We start from the raw sequence: 19,134 nt of genomic DNA, 5'->3' as shown, positions 1-19,134 counted from the left end.
TCACAATGATCGCATTACAACAAAATACCGCTCCTGAGGCCCAGGTCTAAACCAGAACATCGGGTCCAATTTAAACCCGAATATATGTAAGGAGTTTTAGAAAACACCTAGTAGCTTTTACAGCCGACATTGAAAAGTCATTTATACAAATACTCATTCACAAGAAGGATCGGGATACCTTGTGGTTCCTGTCATATGCAGATGCGCCCACAGGAAACGATGACAAGGTGGAAGTGTGGAGAATGATAAGAGCCATATTTGGGACTGACCCCAGCAGTTTCTTATTGGCGGCAACGTTGAAGATCTTAGTTGCAGAGCGCGAAGAATACCCCGGGACCACAAGACTGTTGAACGAATATACATGTGTCAACGATTTCATTGCAGGCGCTGATTGTGAGGAAAATGCACTTGGAACGTACAACGAGGTGAAGCGCATAATGCACGAGGGAAGCATGAATATGAGAAAATGGGGATCTAACTCAACACGGTTGAATAAGATGTACCCACAGGACCCGCTGGAGATCTCACCATTTGCAGGAGAGTCCCGAGTAATAAAAGTTCTGGGTATGATGTGGGACACCGAACTGGACGTACTCTTGCACAATGCTTCCAACATTCTCCAGCACATAAAATCTGGTGCATGGACAAGGAGGAAAGTGCTGCAAACGACTCACAGTATATATGATCCGTTAGGGCTACCGTCACCCTACACCATCATCGCGAAGCTATATATGTAGCGAATGTGGCGGGAAAACCTCACTTTGGATCAGCCCATTGGGCAGGAACTTCAGGCGGCCTGGGAGAGATGGTGCGATGAACTGGACAGTCTGGTTCACATCAAGATTGCAAGATATTATTGCAACTGGACACCAAACGCGTCTCTACATGTCTTTTGTGACGCAAGTTGTTGTGCATATGGAGCGGTGGCATATCTCGTTCTAGAAACAGTGAACACGTCATCCACAAATATTGTATTGGCGAAGGCAAGGGTACGCCAATTAAAAAGCAAACACTGCCTAGACTGGAACTACAAGCAGCCGTTGTAGGCGTGCGCATATACAGAATGCTGTTGCATTCCCGGATATTCAGTATGTACTCTTTTGGACAGATTCAAGAATCGTGCTTCAGTGGATACAGGTTAGAGCAGAGAACTGGAAGGACTATGTACAACGGACGGTTCAGGAGATCAAAAGCGTCACCAAAGAAACTCAATGAAGACACTGTCCTGGGTCGGATAATGTGGTTGACATGCTCACGCGAGGCCTTCGTCTGAATACACTCATCGCCAGCGATATTTGGTGGAATGGTCCAAGATGGCTGAATAATGAACGAGGATGACATGAACAGCACTTCCAGCAGCACTACAGTACGCATAACGGCCTAGAAGAAAGGAAACAGCAACAGACAGACAGAAAGCAGCAGCAAACCACGTTACACTATTTACAAGGACGGCAGACCCAGTAGTGAACTGCCATAACTTTAGTTCAGTGACGAGGCTCCACAGAGTGACGGCATGGATCGTCCGCTTCTGTGAGAACTGTAAAGATACATGTATCGGTGAGCCCCTTACTAGGACGAAATGGAAAAGGCGAAGACATTCGACGTGATACGTACAGGCCACATTATTTCCAGAAGAGTATCAGACCCTTAAAGAGGGAAAGCCGCTCAGAAATGATTATTTTATGAAGAGGTACAGACCATTTCTAGATGAAAATAGAGCAATGAGGATCGAAAGGCTAAAATTTCTTTCATGTGTTGTTTCGAGTCGTCATGAAGAACATTTGTGAGTAATATGAACGATATCACGAGTGGGAACATATCGGTAGACACCCCTCACAAAAAGACTGTTGGGTGCGTTGCCCCAAATCACAATGCGATGTACCTTGCCATGAGAAGAAAGGGCATTTCGAGACGAACACAATTATGTAGATTACTTTCGGGTATCACAGTTGGGAGACGACTAGTGAGGTTCCCGAAACGTACCATATTTTACAAATGAGGCAACTGTCACTTTTATCTCCTCAAAGGCAAACCTTAGGATCTTCAGAACTTAAGACGCAATGCTATCCACCCCTGACAATATACATGAAAAGGAATTCAGCTGAATATGTCAAACAGTGATGGGGATACGTGGCGTCAAACTTCGTAGGAAGCGCAATGGTCGAAATGCCCACACCTGAATGATAATTGATTTAAAAAATAACCACCAATTACTTTCTACTACTTTTAGCGCCAATATGCCTCCTAGGGACAAGGCTTTAATATATGTTCGAAAGAAAAAATTGGAGAGGTCGGCCGGACCACCCTGACAGATTCAGCGTCAAATCACTCTCGTGCGTGCCGCATTTTGGAACTTGGCGAGGAAACGGAGCAGGATATTATGAGGGTGCTTCAGAAAGCCAAATGGGTATCCTCAACTGCGGGCCGTTGGAGCTCTCACCTGAGAGCCTTTTTGGGCGTGACGGCACATTTTGTTGATGGAGACCTAGAAAAACACTTTCGTTGTAGCATGTCGAAGGTTCACGCAAGAACACACTGCCGAAAAGGTTGCTGAGATGTTAGGGACCATTTTTGAAGCCTACGGAATTTCTGATAAAGTGAAAGACTGCGTGACAGGCAATGCTGCAAACTTTGCGAAAGCTTTTCGACGTTTTTCAACGGAGAAGAATGATGCGGACTGTTACATTCTTGAATGTACTGACGAAGATGAGCTGGACACAACCACAGAAACCGTGGACCTGTCCTGTGTGCTGAGAGCTGAAGACGTTGAAGGTCAAGATTCACCAGCGGCATGGCCGAGCGGGTTAAGGCGTCCTACTCGTTGATGGTAGCCAAGGTCGTGCTGAAGACTTTGAGGGGTGGAGTTGAATCCTACCGCCTGCTGTGCCGTCCGAGGTTTCCCTGGGCTTACCGAAGACTTTCCAGACGAATGTCGGCACAGTTCCCTATGAAGTCGGACCAGGACGCATACTAGCTCCTGTCCCCCCACTCCTTCCTGCTGTCCTGTCTCCATCCGTCCACACCTGTACGCCGCTCATAGCCACAGTTGCTTCGCGCCGCTAACACGGAATAAAAAAAGTAAAGATTCTTCACTCCTGTCGTTGCCATTCCAAATGTGCTGTGGAAATCACACACTGGACTTAGTTGCTTTGGCAGATGCATTAAAGGCAAACAATAATGCAGCGTACCGAGCCGTATACGAAAGAGCGATGAGGAAGGTTCAGGATCTGTCCAATGTCGTTCACAAAGGCTCGAAGATGTTTGAAGTTGTTTTTCGCATCCCCGACAGGAGTTTCCGAAATACAACGTCAACGCAGTGCGTTTGTGACTACGACACGGTCAGGGGGGTTATAGACACTGGGTTGCAGAGAGGCGTAGATTGCAGCAACGCAATGAAATTGAAGACAGCATCTCTCTGAGAACCTGACTCCTCGTTTCTCACATGCTACCCTCGCAGTAATGAGCCCCGTAGCGCAAAAAACGAAAGTATTACAAGTGGGAAAGTGCTGTTGTAAAGTGTCTCCAATGCAACAAGGGAAACAGACTCAGTCTGTCACTCGGTGAAACCATCCTCTGTATTTCCTAGCTCTAAATAACAGCCCCAAACTCCTCACGCCCCCCGTCTTCCTTCTCGGCGCTCCTCATGCTCCCTCACTTTTGAGAACCCTCCCTCCGGGGATGGTAAGGGACGACACAACATTCTTGATGGCAGCGATGTCCATCTTTCCCTCATCACAGGAATATCCGATGGCTTTCAGCACACCACACTGTGAAGCTGTTTTAACAACCAAAAAAGGACCCATTAGACATTGTTGGCGTCCAGTCATGAAGGCCCCAACGGCGACGGGTGGGATTGTTGGTACGACTGCTGTTGTTCTGGGCTTTTCTGATGCTCGACTAAAGGAAGCTTGTCCCAAGCTAATTCCCAATGTTTAGTCTCCCGGTAGAATGGTTGGCTTCCAGTACCGGACACAAAGCGGAGAACATCCTAACGCCGCACAAGACGAACGACTGTGGTGAGCAAGCGCAGCCTCCAAGCAACACTTCCAACCACATTCGAAATCAGGATAGATGGCCATTGCATAATTCTTCTGATGGTCCGCTCTGCCAGCCCATTTGCTTCGGGGTTGTAGGGGGAAGTGTACCTGAGTTGGATCCCACTATCAGCTGTCGACGCTTGTATAACGTTGCTCTTAAAAGCAGCAGCGTTGTCGGAAACCAGAACTTTTGTTCCTTCAAACATTTTACGGCTCATGAGAGCGATGATAAGTGTTGGAATCCCCCTTTCCAGGTCTTGTTGCTACCACCCGAGTGCACTCGTCAATGGTTACGAGAAAAGATTGAGTTATTCGCCACCCTTCGGTTTTCTTCTTCAGTTCCGCGAAGTCAAGCTGCAGCACTTTCAAGGGAAGTAAGGATTGAGGTGGCAAAATCGTCGTGTCTGGTTTCGGCCTGCACTTCGCTTCCTGTGTTTGTCATATGTGACACGACCTCATATAGTTTTCAACGTTTTTCTTCATTCCGCGCCAGGTAAGCCTTTTCATAAGCTCACAATACGTTCTCTTACAGCCATCGTGTCCACCCGACTGAGGACTGTTGTGGTACAACTCGAGAATTAAATATCGCATTGTTTCAGTCACTTCGAATACACTGTTGGCTAGAACTAGACGTTGAGTACCTTCCCTTAGTTCGGTGGTATTGATCTCGTGATGTTGGGCGGCAGGGGCTACCAGCCGGGATAAAGCATATAGGCATCGGTTAGAAGACTTCCTTTACCGTGTGAGACGTCGAAGTCAAACTGCTGGATCTCAAATACCCAGCGCGCTAGCCTGTCCCGTGGTTCGGCAGTTTGGAACAGGTGTAGGAGCTCCAAATGGTCTGTGACCAAGCTGAATCTTTTTCCACCCAGGTATGGACGGAAATGGCTAAATGCTAGAAGGACAGCCTGTGCTTCCTTCTCAGTTGCCGTGTAGTTCTGTTGTGGTTGTGTGAGGACATGGCAGCAATACCCGATGACTTGCAGTTGCTGGTGTCGCTCCAGCGAAATGTCTCTTTGATAGAGTACCGTGTCGGTACCGTAATATGACCCGTGGTGTGGAGTTCAAATGGGAGGGTAAAATTCGGAAGCGTCAGCACAGGGTCGGTGGATATGGACTATACTAGAAAGTTATATGCTTCTGTACACAATGGAGTCCACAGAGAGGGTACCTGCTTCTGGGTTAGCAGCGTGGGGCATCTCGTTTTCTGGACAAAGTCCCGAATGAACGGTCTGAAGTGCCCGGCTATGCCTAGGAACACTCGTAAAGCGTAAAGCTCTTTTTCTTTTTTTGTCAGGTCGAAAATTTTTGCAACAGACTCTTCTTTCGTATTTTTTGTGAAGCTATCAAACGCACGGCCCAGGAATGTGACGTGTGGCTGAAAAAGGCACTGTTCTTTAAGTTCTGCTTGAGATGTGCGGAAGAGAGAGTTTCTAAGACAGCATGAAAGCACTTGGTATAACCAGAGTGGGATTTCGAGTATACTATAACATTGTCGATGCATACACTGCAGAATACACCGAAGTACGGCTGAAGGACTTCCGTCATCGTCTTTTGGAAACATGTTGGTGAATTTTTCCACAGGGTAGATGATCTTTAGTCTCTTCTGACAGTTGGACTTGCCAAAAGCCCTTAAAAAGATCTACCCTTGAAAAAACTGAACATCCACCTGTCTCGTTAATGATGTCGTCAATGTTTGGCATGGGATAAGGGAAGAGTTCGGTTTGCCTGTTGGGCGCGCGGTAGTCGGTGCATAAACTTAGAGATCCACCTTCTTTCGGCGCTGCCGTGACGGGCGAAGCAAAATTTGGAGTAGAATGTCGGAAAACCTTAGCGTCAAGCATACTTTGGAGCTCGTTTCTGAGCCATGTCTTCCTCTCTCAGGTTATCGTGTAGTATTTCTTTTGTATTACCATTGTGTCACTTAGAGCGAATGGCACTTCGAGGAACGTGGTTGCCGGTGGGAACAGCCCAGCGCAGAACAACTCTGGATATTTCGTCTGAATTTCCTCACGCTTCGTAGCCAATCGCGCTGCCGCTGGCTCCATGTTATTAACTGTCGTATCTGTTGTCCTGTATTAACGTTCCACTATATATTTAAACACAATCTTTACATATCAGGACGAGCGAGGAGCATGTCGTACTGAATGTTTGGTATCACGAGAGCTGGTATTCTAACCTGTTGATTTTGATACCGTATGGCATTTGCAATCAAAGTGTCGTAAGACGTTCTCCGTGCGTCATATCCCTGCAGTTGGACTGCTTTTCCTCTTGCAATACGTGAGCTATCAACCACAGACGTATATTCTTTATCTTGTCGTCATCTGTCAGCCAGTCCTTCTTTTCACATGCGTAATCGTAGAACGTTATCCACGCTTCAGCGCTCGAAGTCGTCCCGTCGAACGGATCCGGCTTCACTAGTTCGAACCGTGGTTTACCGGTACCAGCTGCTCCTAGGATCACAACTAAAAAAACTTTTCGCTGGACATCTAACAATTGAAGTAAGGCATTCCAATGTCTGATGTAGCTGTAGTGCTGCTTGTGCATCATTTCGATGATTAATTGACTTACATGTTGTAGTCGGATATCGTCATATTGACCTTTAGGGACGCCTTCCTCCGGAGACCCTCAACAGTGGTGATACACTTATTCGATGTGAAGTTAACGAATTCTGTTGTGCTTACGGACGTTGGTTTATCCACCATTTCCTCATCTTGTAGTCGGCACCGTGTGAACTGTGGGCCCTGTGGCTCCTGTGGTGTTATTTCGAGTTCCACCCACATACTGATCCTTAAAGGGACCGAAAAGTGAATATAAACCTATCGAAACTATAAGTTCAGCGAAAAGCTTGAACCTTCAAAAGTTCAAATATCAAAGAACTCCGCTGAAATCGTTGTAGTTTTTCTGTAATCGAATTTTCCATAATTGCATGTCCAGGCACCTAGTAGGAAACCGAGCAGTCTGTCAACAATTGCATGACCCCGCGCCATCTGTCGAGGACGCATGTAATACGCGCACTTCCGGGCGCTAATCCGGCGAAAATGAAAATGGCAGTGGGCATTTGTGACCACTTTCTACGTCGAGAATGTCGAGCCTCTGGAACATGAGTGCGCTGGAATTCCGCATTCGAGAACTGTCGCTCACACAGAGCTGTTGTTCGTGCGTTAGCGTGCTGCAAAGTGTGTTCTTCGCAGCAGAAGATTCCTCGTCCAGAGATTAATCGGAGTCACATTCGCCGTCAGCAGTAGCTCACCGTGCCGTGAACATGGACTGCTTTGTGAAATTTCCATGTATCAGGCAGAAGCACTTGCGTAAGCCGAAACAAGCGCTGTTTTTTCGTCGTGCAGGTGTTAATGTGTGAAATGCAAACCGACGGATACTACGGATGGATACTACGGTTTTTGCTGCCGAGAGGTAGAGAATGCGTGTGAAAAGCAGACAGACGATTGCATCAGAACTATCGAATATTTCGAAATACTGTGCCTCGACACCGAAGTACTGCAAGTGTCTTTTACATACATCCGAGAAACCGAAGAGCATGGCAACATACACGGCAGCGCCGTGTAGTCTTTACGCGCTACTTGAACGGCAAACTGGACGGAAAACCTTTATTTTTGCAGGAAATTCAGTTATAGCACCTGTCGGCCATTCACAAAGAGGATATGGGGTGCTCCGAGAAAATACAATAAAAAGTACTCCACTGGATCTCGATCTGCGTCATGCATGCTATTAGGGATGCTTTCCCATCAGTGCGCTGACCTGTAGAAATGTTGTCAACATATTTTCATTTCTTGTTTGCTATAAGTTTTTTTCGTTGCTTTTTCTTTGCTGTCACAGCATATTATAATTACTAGTTTGTTCCTGGAGGGTTAAGTAACCTGTGGGCATAGATGTATTTGTAGGTTATACTCATGTCTCAATTGAGTCTCATGTCTCATGTGAGGAGTAAGTAAGATAATTTTCATCAGTGTCATTCAGCTGAACTGTGTTCATAACCTTTTAGTATACTTCTTAGTGACCACGTTTCCAAATGTCAACTAATAATTGAACCAAGATTGGGATTTAGCACTTAATTAACTCTGTTTTGCTAACTTGTAACTGATTCATTATCACGTCACCAACTAACATTTGTAAAGAAGGACTTGAGGGCTGACTTCAAGTATTATTAACCCCTGACCTGGGTTCAAAGTTAACCATGCACCATTGGTGTGCATAGTACTCCAAAATGGCTAAATAATTTATTGCATAAGTTCTCTGTTACTGTAATTGAGATGTACTTTTGTAAAGTACTTTTGACAGCCCCGCAAATTGAAACTGGCTTCAGTGTACGCTACAAATGCATCGTAACATTTAATTGAAATATAATATAAGAGCAGAAGCAATGTTTTGTCACAACTATATCTTTCTTTTTTATTGTACAGGGATTTAGGAAACAGAGTAGGACTTCCTGCCCTCTGATGTTTTGACGTACTTGATAGAGTTGTAAAACCTGCAACAAAATAAACAAGAGAAGTATAAACAGTTTCGTCTTTCCCTTTTGAATTTAACAAGCTAGTTATATTTTACCATTTGTTCACTTTTGTATTTTCTGTTGGTGTAAAGATTACAGACACAATAATGCTGAAGATCGAACGACGATCTTGATGAAGATCAGAACATTTCTTCAGGCATGCTAAGTGAGACAAAAGAAATGTACAATGAAGGTTGTACGAAAACAGCAAATCTCCGTCGACTAAAACTTTACATATGTGGATGTTACCACATCGTGTAGTTTCCATCCAAAAGTAGGACTAGGCAAGGTTGTTTGGTAGGTTGTTGGCATGTTGGTGTGCTATACCGTTACGGCACATCAATATAGATGAGGGGCAAACACAGTAGACAGCGTGATGGATGCAAACTCAAGTGAAGATTTATTCAACAGAACAAGAAACTGAAAGCATGAGTATACAGAAAGGCAGTGCCCATGCAGTGTATGGTGAACCACATCAATCTCTGAGAAGGTAGGATCGGAAGAGCAATAAAGCGAAATGACAATTGCGTCTGAGATAGGGGAACTCTGCAAATTTAGGACCAATATGATGTGGTAACCTTCACACTGTAGCTCTGACACACATTGAACAATTCCAGTAGTGGGGCTTCAAAGACCACAAACGTTTGCTGTTTCACTGGGCATTCAAGTGTAGAGGATGCATCTATAGAAAATTAATTAGCGTTCCTTAGTCATAAAGTCATGATTACATCTCAACAGGAAGTATTCTTGCACCCTTCAAACAAGCTAGTAGTTCTCATCGGTTTCTTCTCCCCTTGTTGACGTCATACTAATGTTCTGCATCTGTCCAAAGACTCAAAAAAATGTCACAAAGTCTGCAACACGTAACAAATCTAGTGCTTGAATCTGTGGACTTTGCATACCTGCTTTCAGCTATTTCTGTCATGTCAACTTCAGTGCCTGGATCACAGACACACGAAACAGTTTTGCGCCACTTCAACACTGGAAGGCCCCTAAAATTAAATTTATTGATGCTGACAATGTTGAGTACGGGACAAGTAGGATAACATTAGTTAAATGGAATACGTCGTCGCTATATTATAATTTATACATGTGTGACGCCTGTACATACCTAAGACGTTGTGTTGAACTCGTCACCTCGGTGAAGCAAAATCAATGGGTATTGAGCATCAGTGTGCTTCGGACGTCTTCGCAATTCGCCTTCTACGGCATCTTCGTAGTCATCGGCAGCAAAATGAGCTCAGCACACACGACACGACGACACGACTGCTACATCTAATAACCGAGTGTTTCGAACCACATTCGTTTTCGCGCACTCTCCTGTTGAATCTTGTGGTAGAAAACGCCCGCCGCCGATGGTGAACATGATTTTTGCAACCCCGAACACCAAAACTACACCAGGCATATGTAGGTCTCTCGAATAATTGACACAACAACCACGAACATGTCATTCACTTCTCTTCGCGCGACCAACACGACCACCCACGACGTAAACAATAAATGCGATAACACAGACGGCCTTGCAGATGGCGCGGCGGATCGTAGCTCGTAGCGGCGAAGTAGCTGAATGCTTTGTTAACGTAAAAGCTATGGAAGTGAGCGTCATTTTTAAAATGGCGTTTAGGTGTAAGATAATGTGCGTCAGCTTTGTTCTCTAAAAAGTTAACTCTCACGTGGTAAGGGTTGACCAATCCCTGGGAGCCCTGAACCTGAAACCCAAGTTGCTCTTTTTCGCCGTTCGCTGGCAGCACCGTCCATGTTCCGGCAATCTTCAAAATATTTATACGTAAAAAAGTATGCCGAATTGAGAAGTAATGCTTTCTGTATCTTATCAAACAACGATGTTGTGCACGACAGTGGGCAAAAATATGGGGGTTATTTTTCACTTTTCGGTCCCTTTAAGGCTGCGCCAATTGTAAAGTACCTCCAATGCAACGAGGGAGACAGACCCAGACAGTCAGTCAGTTAAATCACACTCTGTATTTCCTAGCTCTAAAACTGAACCCCAATCTCCCGCCCCCCTCTTCCTCCTCGGGGCTCCACAACTGTGTTATGGGTCAAATGATTCCGGTTATAGTTGGAATCCAAGAAAAGTTGAAGTCGCTTGACAAGGTGAAATACAAATCTTTCATGCCTTTGATAGACGTTCTATTTTCAAGTATTAGTGAGCGATGCAACAGCGTCTTGAATAATGACGAATACCAAATAGCTATGGTGCTGGTGCAGCAGTTCAAACCTTCTCGTGTTCCTCAGGGGCGGCGATCTCAAATCCGCGGCCTATCAAACGGTTGTCAGGGCAGTATCGCTTGCCGTTCCTGTTGCTGTTCCCGGAAAGATACCCAGCAAACCAGATACATCCAGGAAATATCCGTAAGATATCTCGCCCGGGACGTTTGGATATCCAGTGGAGTTTGCCACAGATCCGTTTTACATCCATGCGATATCCCAGCGACTAGCATTTCTGCCATGTTTGTAGATCCACTGAAAGTCCCTGCGACGTCTGTCACGGATATTTGGATATATACGGGAGATTACGAATATCGAACATATTTTGCTTTTAACAATTTTGTGCATCAGATATTTAGTGTCTGTAGAATGCGTAGAGACCACTGCAACTGTGCACCAGCAAGTAATATTTATTGTGTGTTTTAACCCATTTGATACTATTGGGAACAAAACATTACCTTAGCCTAACAGGATTCACCACAGTACAGCAACACCGTGGGACACGCCAGTATAAGTGCCGAACCCTGCCCGCCTCACTTGGACCACTTGGGAAAACCCGCAGTAACCTCTATTTGCGAGCTGGATGGAACATATACTGAAATACAAATCGTTACACACACGTTCGTTAGGGGTGGCGTGGCGTAAACCATTTGTAACGGTGACGAGGATGTATCTTCGCAATTCCTGTGTTTCTGCATCAACCCACAATATACCCAACAACATTTCTGACATCCATTCCTATCGACTACTGTGTTTTTAATTCAGGTTACCGTCTCTATAAGGACAAACAAATATTTCCTGGATCTCCCATAGACATCCCTAGGATCTGCAGGCTGCTTCTCAGGGGACATTCAAACATCCAGAGCGCGATATCCTTCCAACATACCAGGGACATCTGTTGTTTACTGGAGTAAGCCCAAAACGCAATGAAATTGTGCGATATCCCATAGATATCCTATGGATGTCGAGATATTCAGGACGTTCGCGACCTTGTACGGATGTCCCAGGGATATTAATGGTTTGCTGGGTAATGTTCCGCTTTTGTAGTTCTATGGGGGTAAGTGACTCTTGAGCAAGATGGAGAGGGAAGGGAATTGTTTATGTAACGCGGTGCAACGCAGGTCAGTATCTGCACACACACACAAGAAAAAAAGACCAATGAAGTAACATCATTTAACGACAGCATGGAAAACGGTGTGCTTAGCGTTCTCTGCAATGTGCTTGGGTTGGGCAGTCAAGCCTGCAGGGAGGGTGTCAGGAGAACACCTTCAGGGATGGGAGTCGAGGGGACACCCTTAGCAAGAGAGTCAAGAAAGCACCCTTACAAGGGAGTAGCATAAACACCCCAAAGCTAGTCATACGTGTGACAAGCGTGAACACCACCAAGAGAGTTTCTCATGCTCCCTCTTTCTGAGAGATGTACGCCCCCTCCTGATCATATTGGATCGAGGCCAATGTATCATTGCATGATATACCACTGCACCTGCATTATATGGAGGGGCCCGGGGTGTGCTATGATTCTTCCGAGTGGTGCAATAATTCTCCAGAGTGTGGAAGCTCAGTCTTTTCGCTCCCCATGTACCCACGTGCTATTCCTACGCCTAAGCGATCACAGATATAACGACACGCACAAAGTGTCTAAGTAGTTACAAATACATCGGCGACCCGGGGGGGGGGGGGGGGGGCGCCGTCTTCTCGTTTATGCCTGACAAAACACTCCGCGTGGAGACTGTGAACTGTGCCAACACGCCCCCACGGTGCACTGCCAGCTAGCAGTTGTTGGTGCTCTCCCGGCATTGTACACGTAAAAAGAGCGGAACGAAAATACTGCACAATCCCCTCAGATGTGCTAAAAGAGCCACCGAAGCAGTTTCTCGCGGGTGTAGTTTGTTCGGTTAGTGGGCACTTGTACCGCTAACAAAAAATGGGAAAACGTCACAGCTGCTCCACTTCGCTTTCTTTTAGTAGGCAGTGTGGTAACTCTCCCCGTAGTCTCCCGCTCGTGCTACCCGCGGGCGTAGTGCCGGTATGTCCCATTTTTTTCCCGTGAGAACCTGCGGGTTAACCCCCGCTCGCTCATACTTATGACATACGTACTTCAGGTGGCCTCATTTTCGTGTCATGCCTCTGTCGAATATAGCTTCAAAACCAAAATGTTAATACGCTTGGTTCTGTTAACGAGTTTAAATTTCTTGCTCTTTTTCTTACTACGTGTCTCAGCCGTGGATATTATGCAGTCCACTGGGATAATATTGAGGAACCCAAGCAACACCATGTAGTGCGAATTCGGACTCAAGGAGGGTCAATCAGTCACCAACGGTTTCAATACGACAGCACTGGCAAGGGTATCAATTCTACGAATACGCGTCAGTCGGTTGGTTCACACGGGAGGAGGTTAATTACCAAAGTGATTTTGTCTGAGAGCGACACCTATCCGATTCTTTCTGGGGTGTCAATGCACAAAGTTATCGAAATAGCATTCTGCATAAGAAAATATTGCAAGATACGTTGGAATCGTACTGGTTGTCGGTGTCGTTGTCGGTGGTGGCGGCGGATCCGTTGGCGGCGGTGGTGGCGGACTGCCACCGCTAATGTCAAAGGGAATGAAAGGTTCATCGTTGCTGCCGCTGTCGCCGCCGTCGCTGTCGCTGTCACTGGATCCTGCTCCACCTGAAAAATTTAACTGTATGATGAAACTCCCATTCAAGAACACATTAGTTCCACGATGCGCTGCCAGATGAATTGTTTGACCATTATCATTTTTATGAACGTGGATTAGAACAAATATCGAACTGCAGTTCCTCTCTGACAACTACATTATTAGCAACGCTAATCAGCGGAGGACGTCGTCGCCTGTTTCGCGTTGCTTCGGCAAACATGCTCTACATCATCTTGCACTTCATGCTTAGTTCGCTCAGACATACCCAAGAACGTTCGATCCCACCCCTGGAAATCAAGCGCAGAGCTGCCATCGTACATATTAACTCTACCGTCAACCAGTAAGTGAGATTGTATATGATTACGGCCGAAGTCTCATTACGGCTGATGTCTCAATACGACCGAAAGTCTCATAACGGCCGAAGATGTCTCATAACGGGGCGATTTCATTCAGATTCAGGCAGGGCCCTAACCTTTGGGTCTCCGATTTTTTCCGTCATTTTTTATGAGATAGCCCCACCTGTGGCATGAACACTGGCGTTGACCCCAGGTTCCGAGGCGACGTGGTAGGCGAGATATAAAATCAAGAGCGTAAGGGGTGAAAACAACGGCTTCGCTCCGAAGCGATTTCAGCCCACTTTGAGGCGCTCTATTCCGGCGTCTGTAAGAACAACAACCTCCAGTCTTCCGCTACGTATTCACCATGCCATAGGCTCTGGGGTTGATTAATAATTCTTGTCTCCAACAAGCGAAACATTTTATAAGAAATCCGCGAAAAGACATCCCTACTGAATTTTACGCACTTTTTGTACCCATGTGGTTGCCGTCGTGATTTTAGCAAAATAACGAGCTACAAGTTGAACGAAAGCCTAATTTTCGCTCTGTTCAACGATGTGCATCACAATTCTCTATCCTGCTTCGTTTCGATAAAATTTGCGCCGCAGCTGTCACAGGTACGAACATTTTGTCAAGGTTCGCGAGGCGCGTGCATAAAAAAGCCATGATAGATTTGTAAAAAAAAAAAAAATTAGGTTCACGGCGAATGCCTTAGCTTTCTTTTGACATACAATTCATGGTTGCTAAAAGCTTCGTGACTGAGTTACAGCGCTCACAAACTGCCATACTTCGCCACGCCCGACGGACTGGCGTTCTTCGCCGTCACTTGCTGTTTTCAAGCATGTGCATTCACCAGAAGTTTATAAAAGCTGGTGCATGAGCCACAATACAGGTACCAGTTCATAACGAATATATATTCGCTTAAGAGGGATTCCACTTTGCAGAAAAGTGAAGGAGAAGTGGTAAAGAGAGGAACAAGGAATGACAATGAAATCAACAGCGCGTAATTTCCCAGATTTTATTCGAAGAGAACAGTGACTTAAAAAATGCATTAACGCGTGGTCGTCACTTCATGCATAGTTCTCGCAAGGAAAACATCCTCGTGTGCACTTCTGTCAGCTTTGTACCAAACGTGACATGAACGAAGGCCAGGTACTGGCGCATCGACAACCATTCGGTCTGTTTCTATTCCCTGAATGCTGTTACTTCATCTGAAGGAAAGTGCAAGATATGCGTTTGCGTGTCCCCGTTCTGTCAGCACCGAAATGAAGTCCTGAGCCCGACCGAATTACGTCCGTTGCTTGAGACCGCATGTTGTACACACTTGCTGCGTATTTAAGTGAGCCACCTACTTCATCACAGTTTTCCCAGTCATCACACTTTTCCCATGTCCACTCGTGGGCCGTACTGTCCATGTCCACTATTGGCAGAGAAGCCAAGTATCTCTCTTCTCCTCTTCTCTCTTGCGTTGCAACGGCAAAATCTGACACCGTTAGCTTGGCAACAGCAAGCGACGACCTGCGCCATGATACAGCGCACGCGCTTTTTGCGTAGAAGAGAATATTGGACACCCTTGATGACATACTACCGGTGTTCTCACACGTCGTCTATGTGTCGGAACAGGTATCAGTTGCACGAGATGCGCGTAACACTCTGCTGACACTCTGGATATTTCCAGCGAGTGGACATGGGAAGAATGCCTGTGATGAAGTAGGGGGCTCCCTTAGACGCGCAGCAAGTGTGTACAACATGCGGTCTCAAGCAACGGACATAATTCGGCCGGGCTCAGGACTTCATTTCGTTGCTGATAGAACGAGGACACGGAATGCATATGTTCCACTTCCCTTCAGATGAAGTAACAGCATTCAGGGAATAGAAACAGACCGAATGGTTGTCGATGCGCCAGTACCTGGCCTTCGTTCATGTCACGTTTGGTACAAAGCTGACAGAAGTGCACACGAGGATGTTTTCCTTGCGAGAACTATGCATGAAGTGACGACCACGCGTTAATGCATTTTTTAAGTCACTGTTCTCTTCGAATAAAAGCTGGGAAATTACGCGCTGTTGATTTCATTGTCATTCCTTGTTCCTCTCTTTACCACTTCTCCTTCACTTTTCTGCAAAGTGGAATCCCTCTTAAGCGAATATATATTCGTTATGAACTGGTACCTGTATTGTGGCTCATGCACCAGCTTTTATAAACTTCTGGTGAATGCACATGCTTGAAAACAGCAAGTGACGGCGAAGAACGCCAGTCCGTCGGGCGTGGCGAAGTATGGCAGTTTGTGAGCGCTGTAAGTCACGAAGCTTTTAGCAGCCATGAATTGTATGTCAAAAGAAAGCTAAGGCATTCGCCGCGAACCTATTTTTTTTTTTTTTTTACAAATCTATCATGGCTTTTTTATGCACGCGCCTCGCGAACCTTGACAAAATGTTCGTACCTGTGACAGCTGCGGCGCAAATTTTATCGAAACGAAGCAGGATAGAGAATTGTGATGCACATCGTTGAACAGAGCGAAAATTAGGCTTTCGTTCAACTTGTAGCTCATTATTTTGCTAAAATCACGACGGCAACCATATGGGTACAAAAAGTGCGTAAAATTCAGTAGGGATGTCTTTTCGCGGATTTTTTATAAAATGTTTCGCTTGTCGTAGACAAGAATTATTAATCAACCCCAGAGCTTATGGCATGGTGAATACGTAGCGGAAGACTGGAGGTTGTGGTTCTTACAGACGCCGGAATAGAGCGCCTCAAAGTGGGCAGAAATCGCTTCGGAGCGAAGCTGTTGTTTTCACCCCTTACGCTCTTGATTTTATATCTCGCCTACCACGTCGCCTCGGAACCTGGGGTCAACGCCAGTGTTCATGCCACAGGTGGGGCTATCTCATAAAAAATAACGGAAAAAATCGGAGACCCAAAGGTTAGGGCCCTGCCTGAATCTGAATGAAATCGCCCAACGGCCAAAACTCAAAATGTGTATTGTAACGCGCATTGACATGCAATGTTGCAGCCAGATATGGATATCCATTCCAGAGGGAATAAGCCATGCAGTGTGCCCTTAGGGCCCTTATCATATATATACACATATTGTGAGACAATCAGTATGTTATCATACCACAGCACAATGCAGCATATTGTGTAATTTGTACACCCCAAAGGTAGTGTTGATGTTGCTGTGAAGCAGCAGGCTACTATGTGGAGTTAGCTACTTGTGGAGAGCTAGATGAACATCGGCTTTGTTGTGACGTTTTTTGGAGTCATCCTACAGTCACCGGCCAAGAAGGAACACCTATCTCAGTCGACGTCAGTTTATTTCTATTCGCTTTACAATGGTACAATTCTTGCTCCTGGAATGAGTAGACCTGCAAGAAGCAAAGAGCAACCGTGAATAGGCTAGAATACAAAAAAAAAAAAAAAAAAGAAACAGGCATTTGATGTTGCATACATGTTGATATGTGTCCGTTATTTCATACAAGGCTAACATAAATCTTCATCTAGACGAAAAATGACAAGCCTTAAAAATGTGACTTCCAGGTAAACACAATGCATGACCATAAGATGAATTTAGTTGCAATTCATGAAATGATGATGCATGACTTTCCTTTTCTCGTTTCTTATTATCAAAGTAGTGCACGAATTAACACTTGTGCACTACTACACAATTTTTTCACTTTAAAACAGAACTGTATGATACATTGGTAATCTTAACAGCTCACCTCTTCAGCCATGACTCCCTGGGCAGCAACATCCTATTACCCATGTTGTTGTTGTTTTTCTTTTTCGGAATCCTTCGCGTAGCCACATAACATGACTGGAATGGAAAATAGATATAAATAACAATGTACTTAAATGACTTCCTCTTGAAATATTTATTCTAACCAGATATGTTTTTGCGCTTAGTACGGTGCAAAAGCCTGCGCAACATTTGCAGATGTTCGCGGTAAGCAATTCGAGGAGATCAATTCAAGTATGCGGACTTCACAAACAACACAACGATGTCCAGGGGCTGTCACATGGCGTCCTGCACGGGAGCTACAGGACGTCCTGGGGGAATTGTCTATGATGTCTGTGGGATGTACCATGGACCTCCCGGTGGCACGTCCCAAGACATCCTGGTGGAGTCCACACGTCATCCCAGCTAATGTCTGTGGGACGTACGTTGGACCTGTCGGGTGCACACCCCAGTACATCCTGAGAGGGTCCACATATGTCATCCTGGCAGACGTAATTTGGACATAACTTCTACCATTCGGGGGTGCGTTGCAGTGACAATAATAGCATGACGTTATCAGAGACATAGATATGATACTCTGGAAACATTTGTTGGTTCTTACGATCTTATTCATCTCAGCCAGAAAATTCTGTCCCACGGATGTCCATCGGATATACTTTCACGGAGATGCGGATATCCGCAGACATAATGAAATTCCTCCTTCCGGCGATCCACTTGGCCGGGATTCAAACTTCCTACAAACGTCCACTTTGCGGACATAACCAGGAGATACGGACGTAAGCAGGAGCTCTCTGGGATGCAGCGTATATCTCGAGCGAGTGTTGCTTTTTATTTTTTAGAAGTCAGCATACGCTTTGTAGTAGAATATAATGCGTCTTTCCGCCATTTTTGTAACATCTGCCACCGTTCCCGGTGGTTGTGTTTTCTGTTGCTCCGCTTTGTTACCCATGACGGAAAAGAAGTGCGGCGGTCCAAAAAAGAAAAGAAAAACAGAAAACAGCAACGAGAGATAGGGCCACTCAGCTGAAAAGCTTTGCAAATGAAGGCAAAAGAAAAATTCTTTCCCGGAAACAGTACCGCAAGCGATACTGCCCCGACGACCTTGTTATCGGCCGCGCCGTTCAAAGACACGGCCCACCCGGGGGCGGACCGCGTTATCAAAGGGCCCCTCTCCGGTATATGAGGGACCCGCTCCCATTTGGCTCCCTCCACCTCGAAAGACCGCGAAGTGGCATTCACTTCTAAACAGACACTGTGCATTGATGTTCTCGCGAGCTTCTACGCATTCGAAAGCCCTGTTCGCCTGTGAGTCGAAATGAAGGGTGAAATTTCTAAGTTTAATTTGATTGCGTACACGAACAACAATGAAAAGAGAAATTACTTGACGTATTAAGCCACCGTGGAGGTAGTGTGTCTGTTTCTTACTCATTTGGTTTGATGATGTGAGTTGGTTCATAGAAAGTCGAATTTGTGCAGTGCTACATCGTTCCGCGTTTCTCTCTCTCTCTCTTGCAATACATGGTCCATACAGCATCCCATCACGGAGCCGATTCGGACAATCCGTGAAACAGCCGTAACAGGACCTCCTGCGGATATATGGCTACGCATATCACTCCATAACTATCCCAGGACA

The 19,134-nt window shown here is 45.7% G+C and overlaps 1 protein-coding gene across 1 annotated transcript in view; it reads right to left on the bottom strand.

Annotated features, from left to right (window-relative positions):
• LOC135383338 (uncharacterized) overlaps window positions 1-19,134 on the bottom strand; it is a 224,306-nt gene that overhangs the window by 199,078 nt on the left and 6,094 nt on the right. Inside the window, exon 2 of the mRNA XM_064612842.1 lies at window positions 13,294-13,443. The gene's annotated coding sequence lies outside the window, so the exon portion shown is untranslated. The remainder of the gene's footprint in view (window positions 1-13,293; window positions 13,444-19,134) is intronic.

The sequence above is a fragment of the Ornithodoros turicata genome, chromosome 2, assembly GCF_037126465.1.
Source record: "Ornithodoros turicata isolate Travis chromosome 2, ASM3712646v1, whole genome shotgun sequence".
Classification (NCBI taxonomy): domain Eukaryota; kingdom Metazoa; phylum Arthropoda; class Arachnida; order Ixodida; family Argasidae; genus Ornithodoros; species Ornithodoros turicata.
This window is presented reverse-complemented; position numbering and strand designations above follow the sequence as displayed.